The sequence below is a fragment of the Mustela nivalis genome (genome assembly GCF_964662115.1).
Source record: "Mustela nivalis genome assembly, chromosome: 1".
Classification (NCBI taxonomy): Eukaryota; Metazoa; Chordata; class Mammalia; order Carnivora; family Mustelidae; genus Mustela; species Mustela nivalis.
The window spans coordinates 94,847,518-94,870,500 of NC_139020.1; the positions used below are offsets into that span (position 1 = coordinate 94,847,518).

A 22,983-nucleotide genomic window follows, 5' to 3' on the forward strand; every position below is an offset into this window, starting at 1 on the left:
TTAAATAGTTTAAAACAACAATCAAGTCATATCAATATAATTAATATATTTTATGAAAATAACCACATTTCTGAAAAAAAAGTTAGGAAGTAGAGTGGTAGGCATTATTTTAAATTTTTGAGAATATCTTTAACCAATGGATTAATACAAAACAGTTATTCCTTTTTTTTTTTTTAAGATTTTATTTATTTGACAGAGAGAAAGAGAGATCACAAGTAGGCAGAGATGCAGGCAGAGAGAGAGGGGGAAGCAGGCTCCCCGCTGAGCAGAAAGCCTGATGTGGGACTCAAACCCGGGACCCTGAGACCATGACCTGAGCTGAAGGCAGAGCCTTAACCACTGAGCCACCCAGGCACCCCAGGACAGTTATTCTTATGTATGTTTCTACAATATCACACATAATGTAGATTCTGGAAAACACTGTAAACTCAACAAAATGAGAATGAAAATAAGGGCAAATAGTGCCTAAGTATTATTATTGATGAGGGAGCAGGAGGCTGGCTGAAGACAAAGCAAAAGCTGGCACCCTGCACCCCCTCTCCACCTGCTCCCCTCAGTAATATGTGTAGCATTCCTCAGGCACCCCTGAGATCACAGTCCTGCAAGACAGGAATCTCCCTTGGTTTACAAATGTCCTAGAGATCTACAAACAAAGAAGTTACCTTATCAATAGCACAACTTCCAGAGGCAAATAACTCAGTTCCTCAAGCCCTAATGTTTCCCTCCCCACCATAAACAAAACTGAAGGAGGCTGAGATAGAAGGAAATGTAAATATAGTTAAGTCTCTTCTAAAACTAAATCTCACTAACAAAGATGCTTGATAGCAGGATTGTGACATCCCACCAAGAATCTCCCAACTATCTTGATGTTAATGGCTGGCCAAAAGCCAACATTGATCAAGCCTCAAGGCCTCTGATATCAGGGCACCTTGTAGGCCCTCTTTAGCATATGAAAGCTTCGTTGAAACCTCCCTTCCCCCTACCTTCCCCCAAGCGCAGGATACATAACCTGCCATCTCTCACAACCCGGGAGCAGCAGCTCTTCCTGCCCTAGGGTCCTGTAAACCACCATTTTGCACCAAAGATGTCTCAAGTATTCTTTCTTGGTCATTGGTTCCGGAACTCAGCCCACCGAACCTCATCTAGGTTCTAGAACTTCATCAATTATGAAAATAGTTTTATCTTGGTCAGATGTTGGGGTTAATGTAGAGGCTAAAAGAAGCCATAATACCTGGCTTGCTAAAAATGTAACATGGGGCTTGGGGCCCGACGCGAAGGAAGGAAGATTTCAGAAAGGTGTGGGCCTTCGGAATGCAGAGGCCTGTGGCCTGTGGCTTGCGGGACCACTCTGCTACTGGAATGTCCAAGGGAGTTGCCTTCCCAAAGCTTTTATTTTTTTTAGAATTTTATTTATTTATTTGACAGACAGAGATCACAAATAGGCAGAGAGAGAAAAGGGGAAGCAGGCTCCCTGCTGAGCAAAGAACCCGATTTGGGCTCCATCCCAGGATCCCCGAGATCATGACCCAAGTGGAAGGCGGAGGCTTTAACCCACTGAGCCACCCAGGATCCCCTTCCCAAAGCTTTCTTAGCCCAAATGGCCGCCCTGTAAATCTAAGAGATTTATGCCTTGTCCCTAGTCTATGCTTAGTAAAACACAGAGATTAGCATATCTTTCCAGTAAACAGATCCTCCCAGTTTCCATAAGACCCCTTAATGCACATTTCAGTGCTTGAGAAACAGTGATAAGGATTTGTGATTATCCTGAAGGACCGATGAAATCCTGTGCAAAGAAAAGCAAGAGTTTCTGTCTCTGAGACTGCCTTGCCTTCTCCAGTCTTTCACAGTGAGGTTTGTAGTAATCTTTCAACCCTGGGTTCTGAAAGACCCCTGCCCTGAAAAGTCCCCTCCCCTGGAAGATAGATAGGATAACTAACCGCTTGTTTGCTTTTCTGTGAACCGCTGGCTTTTAGGCGTAGATTAGGTTATTAATTGCGTGACTAATTGCTCTTTTGCCCTTCTGTAACTGCTTGGCTTATAGAAGACGCCATGATGGCATTCCTACCTTCCCCCTTCTTGTTCCCCCTCCCTGCCTCTCTCCTCCCGCACACGGGCCCTCAGAACCAATCAGCTTGTTCCCCCTTCCCGCCTCTCTCTTCCGCGGGAGCGGGTCCCCAAAGCCAATCAGCAAACTCCACGTATGCCTTTTTCAAAAGTTCAAACTGTCCACCAACCAGTTGCGCCCCACCCAAAACTTGTTTGTACCTGCTATAAAAATCCTGCACCACCCCAGCCAGGTGTGCTCAGCTAGCAGGAGCTGCTGACCACCCGCAGGCGCGCGCTGACCACCCGCAGGCGCCTGCGTAACAATAAAGAACCTCTTGCTGATTGCATCCAGTGGCAGTGTTGGATTCTTGGGTAAGGGGATCCGCGGGTCTTTCATTTGGAGGTCCCACCGAGATCATCGGACTCCTGCCCAAGGATCCAACCGACTCCCACTGGGAGGTAAGCTGGCCAGCATTTAAATTTTAATAACTATGTGTTTTTGTCTCCTGTCTCGTGCTCTTTTTTGTCTCTCGTCTTGTGAGGCCTCTGTTCTGCCTGTTCTGCGGGTAGCAGAATAGGACTGTACAACAGCGCGCGTTGTTGCTCTGTATTCTGTAGGCAGCTTGAGAAGGAGTTGACGAACTCGGACTTCTCCCCTGCCACCCTGGGGGACGCCCCAGGGATCTGTCCGCCACAGAGGAGCCTCGTGGTTCCCCTGAGCTGGTTCTGTCCGCCGCAGAGGAGCCTTTTGGTTCCCCTGGGCTGGTTCTGTCCGCCGCAGAGGAGCCTTTTGGTTCCCCTGGGCTGGTTCTGTCCGCCGCAGAGGAGCCTTTTGGTTCCCCTGGGCTGGTTCTGTCCGCCGCAGAGGAGCCTTTTGGTTCCCCTGGGCTGGTTCTGTCCGCCGCAGAGGAGCCTTTTGGTTCCCCTGGGCTGGTTCTGTCCGCCAAAGGGAGACCTCGTGGTTCCCCTGGGCCGGTTGAATTTGTATTTTCGGTTTTGTACCGAAATCGCGCAGCGTCCTTCTTGTTAATTGTTTTGTGTGTCTTGCTTATTGTCCTTGGTGTTTTCTTTGACTCCGAATGGAGGCCAACAATGTATGTCTTCATGCATGTCTCCATGTTATGTCTTTAAATGTGGATATATGTTCCTTGTACTGGTCATGAAGGTTACATTCTGTTTAAGGGGACTCTGGCTTTATTTCTCTCTGTTTCTCCTAATAGATGTGGGGGGCTTCTCCCTCACTCACTTCCCGTGTAAATGGCTATTACTGGAGCCAACTGGGGTTGGTCTAACTCGAGACAGAGACTATAAGGAATATTCCCAAGCAGCTGCCGAAACTCTCTTTGTTTTGGGGAAGTTTCCTTGTGTTCTCTGGCCTGACTTGGACTGCCTAACCCCTCCCCCCTTGCTGGTGGGAAAGCATGGCCTCTGCTCCTCTGTTGGGGCTTATGAGCTCTAAAACTGGTAATCTTTTCTCTGCCTCCTGGTAGCACTTTGTTTCTTCTGTTTCCCCCTTACGTGTTTCTGTACCAATGTGTGTGCAGCCTGCATGACTGGCCTCTAGATCATGCACCACGGCTCCTTCTCCACTGTAAAGGAGCAAGAAGAGCACCCCTGGATCTAACACTCCCCACTCCAGATCTTCCCACGCATGTCTCAGGTAAACATTCAAAGTGGAGTGGGCCCAGGTGGAACATAAATCACTATAGGAAATAAGTTAAGTTTGTTGGTTTAATTAAGACCTGTCTTTTAAGTTATCAGCAGTAAATGTGAAACTTTGAAATTTACTGAAGGTCAAATAAGCTTGTGTTACTTGTTAAAATTTGTTAGCGAAGAAATGACTAAACTGATGGTTAATTGTCTATCTTAAAGTTCTAATGGGTAATTGCTGAAGTAGCTTTCAAAGTCTTTGGTAACCTGAAAGTTTTAAAGTTTTGCTTGGATGACAAATGGAATTAAATTGTGGACATCTAGGTCTTAACCAAACAGGATAAAATGCTAAGTCATAAATTACTGGATGTAGGTTTGTGCTTTTGACTTCTTACTGCAAAGAAACTAAGAGTATTTAAATCTGCTGGTAAGCTTGTTTTCCACTTAACTGATTCATAAATTTGCCACCTGAAGAATTCTGTTGTAACAGTTCACAATTGGTTAATAACTAAAGGTGTTTCTAAGAATACAAAGTTCTGCTTAGTGTAACTAAGACTGATGGAAATAAAGGGAAACTCTGTATGTAGGAAAGTAGGAGATATGTAAGAAAGATTTAAGGAATGGGAATACATTTTGTTGAAGGTAAAGGAAGGTAATTTTGTCCTAAATGAAATGGTTGTTTAGAAGGAAATGGCTTGGGACAAAACCTGAATGCAAAGGAAAGTTGTAGTAGGTTTGTGAAGGGAAATCTTCAGAAAAGGAATTTTATCTATGGTCAAGAATGGATTAAGATTGAAATGAATGGGTTTTAAAGGTACATTGGTACAAGACTGAAATTCTCTGTTCAAAAGGACAATGTTTTCTTAGATCAATTGATCTGCTGTTAAGAAAATGTAAATGGTTTTTTCTTTGCCTGCCCTATGTTCAGTTTTATTAGGTGTTTAACATCCCTAATTATATTTAGGCATGTGCTTTAGAACTTTCTAAGATTTTAGCAAATGTTGACAAGATTTAAGTTGTAAATCTCTTTAACTCAGGTTAAAGGTATGCGAAGTTGCTCATGAAGTACTACTGAACCAATGATAAACCTTGGGTTACATTTGGGAAAATGCTATAACTATTCTAGAGATTCTACGCACTTCCTAAAGTTTTAACGTTTTGAGAGATCATCGCTTGATACTGTAATTATGGAAATGTTATGTATCACAGAAATAACCTGATTTCCTTGCAGCTAAATTGTAAACTCCCGTGTCTCTTTTTAGCTCTAACCATATCCATTCTGAGTTTTCATCATTTATAATTGTTTTAATTCTCTGGTAAAATGAGTTTTATCTTCAAGGAGATTCCTATAAAGGACTTTTACAGATATTTGATATGCTTGAAAATCCTAAAACTGAAATGGGTAAGAATTTCCAGAACTGACTAAAGCCGCATTCACCAGATTTAGTAACATGGGACTAAAAGATTATAGTGTTGTGTCCCTTAATGTTTTGTCTTTAAACATTGCTGGTTCTCTCTACTGTTTGCTCTTACAGACTAGGGATACTCCCTCCTAGTTATCTGTAACTTATAGAGATGTAAAAGTGCTCATTTGTAAAAGTGCTCAAGGCATTCAAATTTTCTCTTTATCTGAACCCTCTGAAACCAAAAGGTCTTAGTAAGTATTCTTTCTTCCATGGCAATCAGTCATTTGCATAAGTTCAATAAGAATCTGTTCTCCTTGTAACAGGAAAGAATTGGAAACTGGTTATTTTACCAAGGCTTTGACTGGGATGTCATATTTGAAAAGACTCAGATATGACCAGACAGCTTTAAGGAACTAAGGTTGACTTTATGAAACCTGGAGCCGGAAAGCCCCTTGGGACTGTTGGCCTGATACCTTGCTTACAGAGTTCCCAGCAGCCCCACCAGGTGAGTAAAGAATGTCACTCCTTGGTAGGTGCAGTCTCGGGAAGAGGAATTCGCCCAAAGGCATTGCAGGCATGCCTCATGGCAAGTACAGGGCTTGGCTTCTGGCCTGGAGAGGCTACTAAAAGTTCAACCTAGAGATTCCTTATACAAAGTTCCAGCAAAGCAGATTCTAAAAGATCTATTGATCACAGTCACTGTTCTTGCTGAGCTTATGTAAATAATTAGGCCAAGTTTGTTAAAACTGGACTTGTTTCACAAGTGAATTAGTCCTGATTTGGCTATCTCTGGAAATGAGGGTTATTTTAGAGAGAAAAATTGTTTTAGTAACACACCTTTATGAATGTTAAATTCTAGATTTGATTGTCTTTAAATGTTTACCTAAGCTAAACAATTTGAGGTAAACTTCAGAGAAGTTGCACAATAGCTTCTTTAGTCGATCTTATTATTTTGTGGGGATATTAGCAGACCCCACAGCACATGATTAAACAACTGGAAAATGGGATTGATTCCCCTACAATTGTATAACTTAACTAACACCTTATGTGTGGCTGGGATAATGAAATTGCCTAAAAACCACCATACCGCACTCCATAGGATTAACTATGGACTTGTGGAAATAATGGATGACCCCACTTTCTTTATGAATGGATTGAATGATCCATGAGGGACTCCCCTTATCTCTTGACAAGTTTTCTCCCACTTGACAATGATCCTCTGTAATCAGGATATTGTTAAGGCTGGACCACTCAAAGGTCTTCTTATTGGTTTCACCCCTTAGTCATATTTATCCTAGAGGCCACCTCTGTTGAGGTGCAATTGCAAACAGATGCTTTAGCTAAGCATAGAACAGCCCTCCTCATAAAAAGAGCCTCAAAGCTCACTATGGGACAGTCCTTGACTGTAATGATGTCACATCAGGTCCAGATTTGCCTTAGAAGCCAAAGGCCACCAATGGATGATGGAGGCCGACTTATTAAATACTGGGCTATACTTATAGATATGCCAGAATTAATACTTAAAAGTTGTCAGACTTTAAACCTAGTTACCTGTATGCCTGAACCTGACCACTGTACTTCTTTCTCTATAGAGCAAAAATGTTCAAAAGTTATTGATCTTGCTTACTCTATTTGTCCAGATTTAAGATGCCCCTGTTAAAAATATGAATGACAGTTGGTTTTCTGATGACAGTAGTTTTCATAGAAAAAATAAGAAAAGCTAGGTGTGCCATAGTGCTCACTAGCACTTTGCAATTGCCAAAGCCTAAGAATTAACATTTATACTGACTCCAAATATGCTTTCCTGGTACTACATGCCCATGGAGCTATTTGGAAGGAAAGGGGATTGCTATCAAGCCATAACTCCCCAATCAAATATGTGCCTAAGTTCCAAAACCCTCCTTATCGCTATACTAAGGATGGCATATATCAAATCTGAGATACATATCTGTGGCTTACACCCACGATTGGACGGCTCAGTCAGAAGGCAGTTTTATGCTGGGAACAAAGAAATCATATGTATGATACTTGGGCAAATAACACACGACATCTAGGATGGCTACCATTAGAAATGTGTTCCCAAATAATAGTACTCCAGGCTACTGACTGGTTTGCTACTGATTGGGCAAGGTGACCTGGCATCAGATGGCCAGCTCCAAACGGAACCCACTGGATATGTGGAACCAACCTGCGGCCCTGGCTTCCTCCCGGGTGGATAGGTCGCTGTACTTTAGGATTTGCCTGGATTCATGGGCGCATTACTAAAACCATCACAACTCCAGCTAATCTCCCCAACTTGAAACAAAGATGGACACAATCTGTTTTTAGATGAGCTACCTAGCTGATCTCCGGCTAGCTGAAGCAGTCTCAGCTTGCTACTTCTCCACCATCTTGACTCCTCCCCACAATCTGTTTTTAAATGGTGTGATCACTTAGCATCCATCTTTGTTCCATCTGCGGGACTAGAGGATGTCATGTGGCATGTAGAAGCCCTTAATAAATATACTACAAAGGCACTCAATGATTCACTAAATAGCATCTCCCAGCTTAATACTGAAGTGTCACAGATATGCAAGGCAGTCCTACAAAATAGGATGGCTTTAGATGTCCTTACAGCAGCCCAGGGTGGCACATGTGCAATCATCAAAACATAATGTTGCGTATACATCCCAGACTATCACAAAAATGTCACAGGAATAATAAAGGATATGAACACCCAGATTAAGGCCCTACAAGATCCTTCTCTCTCAGTAAATGGTTAAGTTCCTAATTTGAAGGAGGACTATGGCCGAATCTCTTTTTCGGGCTTTTCATTCTTATCGCCTTATTAATCTTAATATGTTGCTTTGTTCCATGTTTCTCTACTTGGTGCCGAGACTCCATTGCTACAATGACTTGGCCACGACAGACGATCCTTGTCGCGCGCAAGGACGCCTCTTCACTGTCAGCGCTGGATTCAGCTGCCTCCACCTTTGTAACTCCCTTATGTTCCTACCCTGATCAATATTGACCCAAGCAGGTAGGGACAGCTCTACGCCCCTATTCAGCACGAAGAAGTTACAGAAGATGAGACCTTCCACCTTCAACCCCCTTAAAGATTTCAGGGTCAAGATTGTTCAGGGGGAAATGACGGAGCAGGAGGCTGGCTGAGGAGAAAGAAAAGCTGGCGCCTTGCACCCCACTTAGAGCAGGAACAAGACGAATGGATATAAGATTCTATCCATGATAAAGAAAAAGGGGGGAATGAAAGACCCCTGCCCTGAAAAGTCCCCTCCCCTGGAAGATAGATAGGATAACTAACCGCTTGTTTGCTTTTCTGTGAACCGCTGGCTTTTAGGCGTAGATTAGGTTATTAATTGCGTGACTAATTGCTCTTTTGCCCTTCTGTAACTGCTTGGCTTATAGAAGACGCCATGATGGCATTCCTACCTTCCCCCTTCTTGTTCCCCCTCCCTGCCTCTCTCCTCCCGCACACGGGCCCTCAGAACCAATCAGCTTGTTCCCCCTTCCCGCCTCTCTCTTCCGCGGGAGCGGGTCCCCAAAGCCAATCAGCAAACTCCACGTATGCCTTTTTCAAAAGTTCAAACTGTCCACCAACCAGTTGCGCCCCACCCAAAACTTGTTTGTACCTGCTATAAAAATCCTGCACCACCCCAGCCAGGTGTGCTCAGCTAGCAGGAGCTGCTGACCACCCGCAGGCGCGCGCTGACCACCCGCAGGCGCCTGCGTAACAATAAAGAACCTCTTGCTGATTGCATCCAGTGGCAGTGTTGGATTCTTGGGTAAGGGGATCCGCGGGTCTTTCAGGTTCAGGGATTGCTGGCCACTCCAGACAGTCAGAGAACATGCTTTATATAACTCTAGTCCTTCATATATGTTGATATCTGTTCTGTTGCTCAGAATATGGTTTATTTTTTATAAAAATTACATTTGCATTTGAAAAGAACATTCTTTTATATTTATGTGGGATTTTCTATAAGTGCTAATAGGTCAATTGGTTCATAAGAATGCTCAAATCACTATTCTTACTGATTTTCTGTGTAATCATTTTAATCTTAATTATTGTGAGAGGGTTTTTGAAGTATTGTAATTGCAGATTTATTTTTCTTTGCAGTTCTATCAGTTTTTGCCTTGTGTGCTTTGAAGCTCTGTTACTAAGAATGTAAGCATTCAGGACTGTTAAATCCTCTTAAAGAATGTAACTCTTTATCATGAAATTACCTTATTTACTTTTGCTATTTCTCGCTTTGAAATATTAAATTGATAGTAATGTAACCACTCTGGGCCTTTTTAAATTAATATTAGCATGGAGCATCTCTTACCCATCTTTTAAATTGTAACCTATTTTTCTTATATATAAGAGTGTTTCTTGTTGGCAAACTTCAGTGGTGAATTGTTTTATATTCAATCTGATAATCTCTCTAATTTGAAATATTTAGACCACTTTCTTTAAACATTTTTGATTGATGCTGTTAGGTTTTAATCTATCATTTACTATTTGTTTTCTGTTTATGCCAACTGCTCTTTGTCCCCCCACATTTTTATTTTCTGTCCTATTATAGATTAATTGCATGCTCTTATCTTATCTCCTTTGTTAAATTATTACCTATAATTCTTTCATTTTTTTAAATGTTAGTAGCTATTTTAAGATGCACAATATGTAGATTTAACCAATCATAGTGTGTTCTCAAATGTTGTCAAACCACTTAATGTATAGTAGTAAAATCTTACAATAGTGTATCACTTTCTTCCCTCTTAATCCTTACTCTGTTACTAAGTGTTTTAGTTGTACATACATTATAAACCACTCACAATATTATGATTTTGTTTTCAGGGCACCTGGGTGACTCAGTCAGTTAAGAGTCCGATTCTTGATATCAGCTCAGGTCTCAATTTCAGGGTCATGAGTTTAAGCCCCACATTGGGCTTCACCGTGAATATGGAGCCTCCTTAAGAAAATTTTTTAAAAACAATTTTATTTTAAAGAGATTTATACAAAATTTTGAAGTACTTATATATTTATCCACATTGTTGCCACTTTCAAAAGGTGCTTGTCATTTCTTTGTGTAGATTCAGATTTCCACCTAGTATTATTTTCCTTTTTTCTGAAGACTTCCCTTAGTACTTGTAGTATGATTCTTCTGGTGGTGGAGAACTTTAGTTTTTGTACATCTGAAAAAATTACTGCTATTCCTTCATTATCTAAAAGTATTTTTATTGATTATAGATTAAAAGTATATTTAGTATATTTAGTAATTTAAAAACATTTCTCCCTTGTTTTCTAGCTTGCATTGTTTCCAACAAGAAATCTGCTTTCTTACTTATCTATGTTCCCTTATATGTAGTGTGTTATTTTTCTCTGACTATGTAAAATAATTTCTTCTTTTTTTTTTAATCACTGGTTTGGTTTTTATATACTTTGGTATAGTTTTCTTCATATTGCTTGTGTTGCCATTTGTTGAGATTCCTATATCTATGAGTTTTTCATTTTTATTTAAATTTGAAAAAAGTTTGGTCATTTCTTCAGAGATTTATCTTGTACCTCTCCCCCAACTTTCCTTATACATTTAATAAGTGGTTTTGATGAAGTTCTAGAACCTAGGTGAGGTTCGGTGGGCTGAGGTCCAGAGCCGATGACCAAGAAAGAATTCTTGAGACATCTTTGGTGCAAAATGGTGGTTTTTTAAAGCACGGGGAAAGGACCCATGGGCAGGAAGAGCTGCTTCCCGGGGCTGTGAGTGATGGCAGGTTATAAACCTTGTGGTTGGGGGAAGGTGAGGGGAAGGGAGGATTCAAAGGAGTGTTCAAATGTTAAAGAGGGCCTACTAGTTGGGGGGGGGGGCTTGCCCTTGTGGCTTGATCAATGTTGTCTTTAGGTCAGCCATTAGCATAAAGATAGTTCAGAGATTCTTGGTGGGGTGTTATGACCCTGCTATCATTTACATTCCCTTCTACCTCAGCCTCCTCCAGTTTATGGTGGGGAGGGAGACATTAGGACTTCAGGAACTGAGAGTTATTTGCCTCTGGAAATTTGTGCTATTGATAAGGTAACCTCCCTGTTTGTAGATCTCTAGGACATCTGTAGAGCAAGGGAGATTTCTGTTCTGCAGGATTGTGATCCCTGCAAGTTAACTATTTATCATTTTATGGCAGTCAGGGGTGCCTGAGGAATGCTACACATATTACGGAGGGGAGCAGGTGGAGAGGGGGTGCAAGGCGCCAGCCTTTGCTTTGGCTTCAGCTAGCCTTATGCTCCCTCATTAGTTTGGAGTTGTTCTGCAATTCACTAATGCTCCATTCATTTCTTTTCTTTCTTTTTTTTTTTTTTTTTATTTATTTGACAGATAGAGACCACAAGCAGGCAGAGAGAGAGGAGGAAGCAGGCTCCCTGCCAAGCAGAGAGCCTGATGTGGGGCTTGATCCCAAGACCCTGGGATCATGACCTGAGCTGAAAGCAGAGGCTTTAACCCACTGAGCCACCCAGGTGCCCCTGCTCCATTCATTTCTTAAATGCTCTTTTCTTTTTTTTTGTTTTGTTTTGGATAGTTTCAATTACTTCTTCAAGTTCACTTAATTTTTCTTCTGCAGTGTCTAATCAGCCATTGATCCTATACTTTATTTTTATCTTCAGGCATTGTGGCTTTCATTTTGAGAAGTTCAATTTAATCTCTGTTATCTCCTCCATGTCTCTACTTAACAGGTTCAATCTTTCGAATATGTTCTTGAACATAGGGAATAAAGCTATAATAACTGCTTAAATATCGTGATTTGATAATTGTTATAACTCTGCTAGATGTGGTTTTGTTTTGACTAATTCTTTCACTTACTATGGGTTATAATTTTCTGCTATTTTGCCTGGCTGATCATCTTTTATTGGATGCTGGACAAGATACATTTTTTTTAAATAAGATGTGCGACATAGTGAAGTTTATTTACCATATTGGTTCCTGGATATTTTTGTATCACACTATATATTCATTTTTCCTAATTACTGAGATTTAATTGACATATAACACTATATAAATTCAAGGTATACAATGTAATGATTTCATACATGTATGCATATATTGTAAAATTTTTATCACATTGCAATAAATTAACACATCCTTTACCTCATATAATTACCATTTTATTGGTGGAATGGTGAAAAAATGAAAGCTATTCTTATAGCCACTTCCAAATATACAATACAGTATTGTTAACTATAGTCACTATGCTGCACAATAGATTTTCAGCACTTATTTATCTTATAACTGAAAGTTTGTACCCTTTGAGCAATATGTTCCCAATTACCCTACACCCCACCCTACCTCATTTCTATTGTAATCAGCTTTTTTTTTCCCTTTAGATTCCATGTATTAGCAATACCATGAAATATTTATCTTTCTCTGTATGGCTTTTTTCACCTAGCATAATGCCCTCCTAGTCTATTCATGTAATATATATCACATTTTCTTTAACCATCTCTCAGTGGACACATAGATAGTTTTCCTATCTAGTACTGCAATGAATAAACAAATGTAGGTATCTCTCCAAGACAGTGATTTTATGTCCTTCAGATATACACCTAGAGGTAGGTTTGCTGAATCATATGATAGTTCTATTTTTACTTTTTGAGGAATTTTCATACTGTTTTCTATAGTGGCTGTACCAACTTACATTCACATCAATAGTCCACCAACATTTCTTTTTTTCCACATCCTCACAAGTATTTATTATCTCTTGTCTTTTTTATAATATCCATTCTAACAGGAATAAAGTGGTAGTTTGTTGTGATGATTAGGGTTGCTGAAAGATATTGAGCTGATGAATTAGGGATATTGACCATCTTTTCATGTATTTGTTGGCTTTGTAGGTCTTGAAAAAAATGTGTATTCAAGTCCTCTGCCCATTTTGAATTGGACTGGGTATTTTTAGTTTTTGTTTTGTTTTTGTTTTGCTATTAAGTTGTATGAGTTATTTAATATGTTTTAGATATCAACCTCCTATCAGATATATGACTTGCAAATAGTTTCTCCCATTCCATATATTGCCTTTCATTTTGTTGATTGTTTATTTTGCTAAGCAGGAGTTTTTAGTTTGATAGTTTGATGTAGTTCCACTTGTTGACTTTTGCTTTTGTTGCTTGTGCTTTAGATGTCATGTCCAAAAAGTCATTGCCAAGACATATCTCAAAAAGCTTTTCCCCTAGAATGTGTTCTAGGAATTTTATAGTTTCATGTCTTGCATTTAAGCCCTTAATCCATTTCAAGTTAATTTTTGTATATGGTATAAGATAGGTGTCCAATTATGAATGACACAAGTAATACCAAGTAAATAGAAACAATCATCAGAAATTATTATCAACAGTTATATGCCAATAAGCTAAGGAACCTAGATGAAATGGATGCCTTCCTGGAAAATGATAGACTCCCAAAATTGAGCCAGGAAGAAATTGACAACCTGAATAGACCGATATCGAATAATGAGATTGAAGTAGTGATCAGAACCTCCTAAAAAACAAGAGTCCAGGACCGGACGTATTCCCTGGGGAATTCTACCAAATTTTCAAAGAAGAAATAACACCTATTCTCCTGAAGCTGTTTCAAAAAATTGAAGCAGAAGGAAAACTTCCAGACTTTTTTTATGAAGCCAGTATTACCCTGATCGCCAAACCAGGTAAAGACCCTACCAAAAAGGAGAATTTCAGACCAATATCACTGATGAATACGGATGCTAAGATTCTCAACAAGATCCTAGCAAACAGGACATTAAAAAGATTATCCACCATGACCAGGTGGGATTCATCCCTGGGTTACAAGGATGGTTCAACATTCTCAAATCAATTAATGTGATAGAACAAATCAATAAGAGAAGAGAGAAGAACCACATGGTCCTCTCAATTGATGCAGAAAAAGCACTTGACAAAATCCAGCATCTGTTCCTGATTAAAACGCTTCAAAGTATAGGAATAGAGGGAACATTCCTGAAATTCATAAAATCTATTTATGAAAGACCCACAGCAAACATCCTCAATGAGAAAAAGCTTGCAGCCTTCCCATTGAGATCAGGAACACAACAAGGATGCCCACTCTGACCACTGTTCAACATAGTATTAGAAGTCCTAGCAACAGCTATCAGACAACAAAGAAAAATAAAAGGTATCCAAATTGGCAATGAAGAAGTCAAACTCTCTCTCTTTGCAGATGACATGATTCTTTATATGGAAAACCCAAAAGACTCCACCCCCAAACTACTAGAACTCATACAGCAATTCAGTAATGTGGCAGGATACAAGGTCAATGTACAGAAATCAGTGGCTTTCTTATACACTAACAATAAAAATACAGAAAGGGAAATTAGAGAATTTATTCCATTTACTATAGCACCAAGAACCATAAGATATCTGGGAATAAACCTAACCAAAGCATAAAGGATCTGTACTTGAGGAACTACAGAACACTCATGAAAGAAATTGAAGAAGACACAAAAAAATAGAAGACCATTCCATGCTCTTGGATCGGAAAAATAAACATTGTTAAAATGTCTATACTGCCTAGAGCAATCTATACTTTTAATGCCATTCCGATCAAAATCCCACTGGTATTTTTCAAAGAGCTGGAGCAAATAATCCAAAAATTTGTATGGAATTAGAAGAGACCCCAAATTGCTAAGGAAATGTTGAAAAACAAAAATAAAACTGGCGGCATCAAGTTACCTGATTCCAAGCTTTACTACAAAGCTGTGATCACCAAGACAGCATGGTACTGGCATAAAAACAGACACAGAGACCAGTGGAACAGAGTAGAGAGCCCAGATATGGACCCTCAACTCTACGGTCAAATAATCTTCGACAAAACAGGAAAAAATATACAGCGGGGAAAAAAGACAGTCTCTTCAATAAATGGTGCTGGGAAAACTGGACAGCTATATGTAGAAGAATGAAACTTGACCATCCTCTTACACCATAGACAAAGATAAACTCGAAATGGATAAGACCTCAACGTGAGACAAGAATCCATCAGAATCCTAGAGGAAAACATAGGCAGTAACCTCTTCGATATCAGCCACAGCAACTTCTTTCAAGATATGTCTCCAAAGGCAAAGAAAACAAAAGCAAAAATAAACTATTGGGACTTCATCAAAATCAAAAGCTTCTGCACAGCAAAGGAAACAGTCAAGAAAACAAAGAGGCAACCCACGGAATGGGAGAACATATTTGCAAATGACAGTACAGACAAAAGGTTGATATCCAGGATCTATAAAGAACTCCTCAAATTCAACACACACAAAACAGATAATCATATCAAAAAATGGGCAGAAGATATGAACAGACACTTCTCCGATGAAGACATACAAATGGCTATCAGACACATGAAAAAATGTTCATCATCACTAGCCATCAGGGAGATTCAAATCAAAACCATATTGAGATACCACCTTACACCAGTTAGAATGGAAAAAATTAGCAAGACAGGAAGCAATATGTGTTGGAGGGGATGTGGAGAAAGGGGAACCCTCTTCCACTGTTTGTGGAAATGCAAGTTGGTACAGCCACTTTGGAGAACAGTGTGGAGATTCCTTAGGAAATTAAAAATAGAGCTTCCCTATGATCCTGCAATTGCACTTCTGGGTATTTACCCCAAAGATACAGATGTAGTGAAAAGAAGGGCCATCTGTACCCCAATGTTTATAGCAGCAATGGCCACGGTCGCCAAACTGTGGAAAGAACCAAGATGCCCTTCAACGGACAAATGGATAAGGAAGATGTGGTCCATATACAATATGAAGTATTATGCCTCCATCAGAAAGGATGAATACCCAACTTTTGTAACAACATGGAAGGAACTGGAAGAGATTATGCGGAATGAAATAAGTCAAGCAGAGAAAGTCAATTATCATATGGTTTCACGTATTTGTGGAGCATAACAAATAACATGGAGGACATGTGGAGATGGAGAAGAGAAGAGAGTTGGGCGAAGTTGGAGGGGGAGATGAACCATGAGAGACTATGGACTCCGAAACAGACAGGGTTTTGGAGGAGAAAGGGGTGCGGGGTTGGGTAAGCCCGGTTGTGGGTATTATGGAGGGACGTATTGCATGGAGCACTGGGTGTGGTACATAAAGAATGAATTCTGGAACACTGAAAATAAATTTAAAAAATAAAAAATTTAAAAAAGAATAGACATTTTTGTGAATTAAATATTTCCAGTTGTTGCATATTTAACAGGGAAAACTAACATAATTCATTGCAACTTAGTATGATGATTTCCATTGTATTATACAAGATGCAATGGAAAGAGAGAAAAAATGTATTTTATCTTCCTGAGGAAGATAGGACCAAGTACACACAAAAGCAACTCTTAGGAAAGATAGTCACTGATTTTGAGGAGATTAAGGATCTGTAGGGTTAAGGTATTAGAAGACAGATCATTATTAATGCTGAATTTGTTGAAGTGAATGTCAGATAAAAGAAACTAATTTTTTTTAGGCAGGAAAAATAAATACACGAATCAAGGAGTATTTTTAAGGTGTGATGTAAGAAATGTCACAAGTAGTGCAAAAATAATTCCTAATACAAAGAGTTACGTAGTTCAAAGAGTATATATGTGTAAATGTGAATAGCTTTGATTTCTGTTGAGTCATTATAGAGATACAGTGACAGGCAAGGTGAAATCTAAATAATGAAAAGAAAAACCAAACTAAAAAAATGATACTGTTTGAGTGAAGAAAAATCTTTTATCTTAAAACTTTTTTTTAATACCTGACAATTGACCCATGCACACATTATGACAATAATATAAAGCTGTCTTCCTTACCAGCTGCTGAAGATCTTTTTGCTCTTTTTACATATAAGAGGTCAAGGGCAGCAAAACTGCTAGGAAATAATAGCCAGTGAGGAATAAGTTTAAAGATTGCTATTAAATTATACAAGGTGTGTTTAATCAAATGTAAAACATTTTTGCAATGTTTTCCTCTTTCTGGGAAGAGTATCATAAATGATGCAAATGAATAAATTAACATATCCAATCTAGCATAAATAACCATATAGTGACTTATTGTGGTGAGGACTGGCAGGAAAAAGTCAAAATATTTTTTCTTAAAATAATTATAAACTCTAAAAAATATAGTTGAGTATTCACAACATGAAAAATGTTAAAAGTAAAGAAAATTATTCCCCCTCTCTTTCAGAATTGAAAGATTATTCTCTCAGCACAGAGTTCAAAGTTAGAATAATGTTAATCTTAGAGCTAGAATTGGTCAGAAAAGTGGCTACTTCATTATACCTCTCTGTACACTATATAAGCTTTCTCATAGTACCCTTGTTTCAGATTTCTAAATCTGCTAGTTAGATCCTATTCATTATTTACCATTTACTTTATTTTTCTAATTATAATTTTTTGTACATAATGACAAGATTTCGCTGTTTTTCCAGTTTTTCTTTTTAATTTGGTGGGCACTTTTAATCATATTGATGGTTTATCTCATTCTCTCTTTCATTCCTTTCTCCATGTGTCTTTCCTCCCTTTAACACAAATGTTAGACCTTGTCCATGGTTTCCTGCTCTTAAGTCTCTTCTGTCTCCTTTATTTGCACACCATATTGTTTTTCTCAAATTTACCTAACTCTTCAAACAAATTGTCACTTTTGCGCCATGATTTATGTAAAATATTATGCCCAGATTTATGAGTTTTAATAATTGTATAAACTTGGGTAACTAAATATAACTCCAGGAAAGACAGAGATAATTTCACCCCAGAAACTAACCTTATGCTGTTCCTAGTCATTTTAACACCACTGAGAGGTGATCAAGAAGTATTCTAAAACTGTATGTTAGTTATGCATGTTCTTAGCTTTCATAAAAATAGAGTCAAATAGCATATGCTTTTTTGTGTCTGGATTCTTTCACTAGTATTATATTTTTGAGATTTATTCTTGTTGTTGACATTATTAGTACTTTGTTCACATTTTTTCCTGAGGAATGTGTTGTTTTGTGAATATATCATAATTTGTTATCCATTTAACACTTGATGGATATTTGGGTTGTTTCAAGTTTTAGCTATTATCACTGAAGCTGCTATCAATATTCTTATATAAGTCCTTGTATAAACATATATGTTCATTTATCTTAGGTAAATACTAAGTAGTTGAATTGCTGGATCATAGGTTATATTTATGTTTAACTTCCTGTGAAAATTTCAAATAGTTCTCAAAGCAGTTGCATCATTTTATACTCACACCATTGAAGAATAAGAGGAGATTCAATTGCTCCACAAATTTGTCAAGATTTAGATTATAATTTTTTAAATGTTAGTCATCCTACAAAGTGTAAAGTGATCTTTCATTGTGAGTTTAATTTGTGTTTTCCCAAAGATTAATGGTGTAAACACTTTTATGTGTATTTATTGACCATTTTGTATCTTTTGTGAAATGAAAATTAAAGTCCTTTGAACATTTTTTAAAAGTTCAAATCACAGGGGTGCCTGGGTGGCTCAGTGGTTTAAGCCTCTGCCTTCGGCTCAGGCCATCATCCCAGGGTCCTGGGATCGAGCCCCGCATCGGGCTCTCTGCTCTGTGGGGGAACCTGCTTCCCCACTGTCTGTCTCTGCCTGCCTCTCTGCCTACTTGTGATCTCTGTCTGTCAAATAAATACATAAAATCTTTTTTTTTTAAGATTTTATGTATTTATTTGACAGAGAGAGAGAGATCACAAGTAGGCAGAGAGGCAGAGAGAGAGAGAGGTGGGAAGCAGGCACCCTGCTGAGCAGAGAGCTTGATGTGGGGCTCCATCCCAGGACCCTGAGATCATAACCTGGGCTGAAGGCAGAGGCTTAACCCACTGAGCCACTCAGGCACCCCAGTCAATAAATCTTTAACAAAATATTTAACAAAAAAAGAAGTTCAAATCACGATAAAAAAATATTACCTCACAACTGTTAGGATGTCCATTATCAAAAAGATGAGAGATGACGAATGTTGGTAAGGATGTTGGAAAAAGGGAGCCCTTGTACAATGTGGATGTGAATATACATTGGAAACTATGATAAATATGATAAATCATATTTATCAGTGTTATGGCAAATATAACATAGAAAACATTGCAGAAATCCTTCAAAAAAATGGAACTACCATATGATACACCAATCGCACATTTGGGCTTGAATCTAAAGGAAACAAAATTTCTATTTCTTCTTCTTTTTTTTTTTTTTAAGATTTATTTATTTATTTATTTGACAGAGAGAAATCACAAGTAGATGGAGAGGCAGGCAGAGAGAGAGAGAGGGAAGCAGGCTCCCCACAGAGCAGAGAGTCTGATGCGGGACTCGATCCCAGGACCCTGAGATCATGACCTAAGCCGAAGGCAGTGGCTTAACCCACTGAGCCACCCAGGTGCCCCACAAAATTTCTATTTCTAAGAGATATCTGTACTCTTATATTCACTGCAGTATTATTTATAATAGCCAAGATATTGAAAATACTTAAGTGTCCATTGATGGATGAATGGATAAAGAAAATGTGATACACACATACACACAACTGAATATTTTTCAGCTGTAAAAAAGAAATTCTGCCATTTAGAATCACACAGATTGGACTTGGAGGATAGTACATTATGTATAATAGTTAAGCACAGAAAGAAAAATACTGTATGATCTCACTTACGTATGGAATTGAAAAAGTCCATTCCTTTCAAGAATTTTCAATTCCTTTTCAGAATGGCTGTGAGGTGGTATGGGGGAATTGAATACTGGTCAAAGAACTTTCAGTTATGAAACGAGTATGTTCTGGGGATCCTCAGTATGGTGACTAGAGTAAGTAATACTGTATTACATATTTAAAATATGCTACAGCGTAGATCCTAAGTGTTCTCCCTAAGTCCCAAAAAAGGAAGGTAAATATGTGAAGCAATGGTCATGTTAGTTAGCTTGACTGCAATAATTATTTCACAATGTGTACATATATCAGATCATTGCACATCTTAAATATCTTGTTTTTTCAACTATACCTCAATAAAGCTAGAAAATAAAGAATATATAAGAACTCTTGTATTTATGATCCCAAACCTTAAGCAGTACTATAAACAACTAGTACTTCCATGTGATAAATTATGTGTTTTATGCATTTTCACCAAAATATTAAATCAAGTTATACATTTTATGCATTTCTACAAAATATAACATAAGTGAATTTCTACAATATATTCAAAATATAATATTTGTTTCAAGGGCACAGGTCTGTGAATCATCAGGCTTACACAATGCACAGCACTCACCATAGCACATACCCTCACCAATGTCTATCACCCAGCCACCCCCTCCCTCCCACCTTCCTCCCCTCCAGCAACCCTCAGTTTGTTTCCTGAAATTAAGAGTCTCTCATGGTTTGTCTCCCTCTCTGGTTTCATCTTGTTTCACAAAATTCTTATATTATGTGAGATAATGAGAACTTTGAAACAAAATATTTAATGCATGCTATCATTTCAAAGAATATTTAAGATTAGGTGTTACACAAGAAAATCTGAAATGTTCTAAAGTCTTACAGGTCTTAAATAAAACTGAGTGAGTTTTTTTCTCACTCAACTTTTTCTCAATTTAAAAGTAATCCTAGGGGCGCCTGGGTGGCTCAGTTGGTTGGACGACTGCCTTCGGCTCAGGTCATGATCCCGGAGTCCCGGGATCGAGTCCCACATCGGGCTCCCAGCTCCACGGGAGTCTGCTTCTCTCTCTGACCTTCTCCTCGCTCATGATCTCTCTCACTGTCTCTCTCTCAAATAAATAAATAAATAATATTTAAAAAAAAAATAAAAAATAAAAAAATAAAATAAAAGTAATCCTAAAACTTTATTTGACATTACCAATAACAGTTTGTGAAGCTGAAAAAAAATTTCTAAAAAGTCAAAAATTGAGATTTTTTTTAATCAAGCATATTAGAGAAAAGTCTAAATTATCTTTGCATTTTCCCTATAGGAAAAATTGCAAAACCTGTCTTTTGAGACTGCAGTCAAACTGTTTGCACTTAGAAAATATTTGGGAAAAAGTATTATATAAATATGCCAAGAAGATAATTCATGATGGGTCTATACAGTGTTAGTTTCCTGGGTTTTGTGATGTTTGTAATATTTATCTGCATTTTGAAATTTATTATTTATTTTTTTTCTATTTTCATTCTGAATAAATATATCCATTCACACTTAAAAAAATAAAAAAGAAATTTCTGCCTGCCCCAAGTTCTTAAGGCTATTTATCTATAATTTCTAGTAGAATCTTTATGATTCCAGCTTTTACATTAGGTCTAAAATCCATCTAAAATTAACTTTAATAGGGTGAAATAGGGGTCCATTTGTTTTTCATAGAAAATCTCATTTCATAGAAATCTCCAATTTTTCAAGCACCATTTGTTAAAGCAAACAGACAAAAAACAAAACTCTTCTTTTCTAGTTGAAATAACTTCATACATTGACAAAATATGTGTGTGTGTATTTTACACATATTTTCTGGGCTCTATTAAGTTGATCTTTATCTCTATATCAATTCTACGTGTCATGATTATAGTAGCTTTATAAAATGCTTCAATATCAAGATTTGTAAATCCTCCAAATTTTTAATTCTTTATATGATCTTTTTTTTCTGCTTCTTTTTAATCTCCAGGTGGTGCTTCCTATTGACTGATCTCAAGCCAACGTCAGAACAAAAGAAACACTTAATTCACTTAATTCAGACAATGATGTTGGTCTAATGGGTTATAGACCAGAGTGGAGAAGATTAGAAAAAAGATGTGAAGAGGTAAATAGAGGATATCCAGCATGAATTACCTTTGCGATTTTTGTGTTAGCCATTTAAAAACCGTTATTCTCATAAATAAACTGGTCTCATTTTCTACTCTAAGAATCCAAGGATTTTGTAACATATGATAAACTCAACCATCCTACAACTCCATAGTTCTAAAAATACAGATGTGTCTCAATTTATACATGTTTTTATTTCAGTACATAATTTTGAATATATAGTCATTTCGGGTGTTCAATCATATTTAAAATAGAGGGGAAGCTTTATAAAGCCAACATTAAGAACTTAGCTTCTTCTTTTTTTTTAAAAAAGATTTTATTTATTTATTTGACAGAGAGAAATCACAAGTAGTCGGAGAGGCAGGCAGAGAGAGAGAGAGGGAAGCAGGCTCCCTGCTGAGCAGAGAGCCCGATGCGGGACTTGATCCCAGGACCCTGAGATCATGACCTAAGCCGAAGGCAGTGGCTTAACCCACTGAGCCACCCAGGCGCCCAGCTTCTTATTTTTATTTAGTGATTCCTCAATATATATTTGATATATGTACTCAATATATTCAAATAACAATAACAGATATGTTTTATTAAGAAATGTCTTTATATAAGGCACATGGTATAACATTTATAGTTAATTTTCTTGTTTAATTCTCATAATACCTATAAGAGAATTATTTTCATAACTAATTTCTTGATGAGAAAACTGAAATTAAACTGATTAAGTATATTCACAAGCATCATATAATGAGTAGTTGTACTTGGATTCAAGTGCTGGGCTTTCTGACTTAAAAGCCTTCTCTCTTGTTGCCTTTTTCTGCCTTGATAAAAGAACAAGAAACAACACAAATTTAAAGACTGTCTTTATTGTTAGAATCCAGGGGGGAAAAATGAAAATAAAATAATTCACATTTTCAATTCCAATATGAAGGTCAACCTAAGTGTTCCTTTAGGCAACTTGCCCAGAGTCTACTGTTTCTTCTCTGTAACTGGATCTTTCACTCATTTGGCACCTCTCTCATATTGAATGATGAATCCACCTTCAACATTTCTGTTTGTGAAAGAGAGAGGGAAAGAGAGTATTGAGCTTCAAGCCTTTCATTTAGTTATAGTTACTGAAATATT

The 22,983-nt window shown here is 38.0% G+C and overlaps 1 long non-coding RNA gene across 1 annotated transcript; it reads left to right on the forward strand.

The window, feature by feature from the left end:
* Positions 1 to 1,206: 1,206 nt before the first annotated feature.
* LOC309841276 lies at positions 1,207 to 21,865 on the forward strand. Its single transcript, XR_014299062.1, has 4 exons — positions 1,207 to 1,296; positions 1,730 to 1,851; positions 19,798 to 19,894; positions 21,731 to 21,865. It is a non-coding gene; the product is annotated as an uncharacterized lncRNA (long non-coding RNA).
* The last annotated feature ends 1,118 nt before the right edge of the window (positions 21,866 to 22,983 follow it).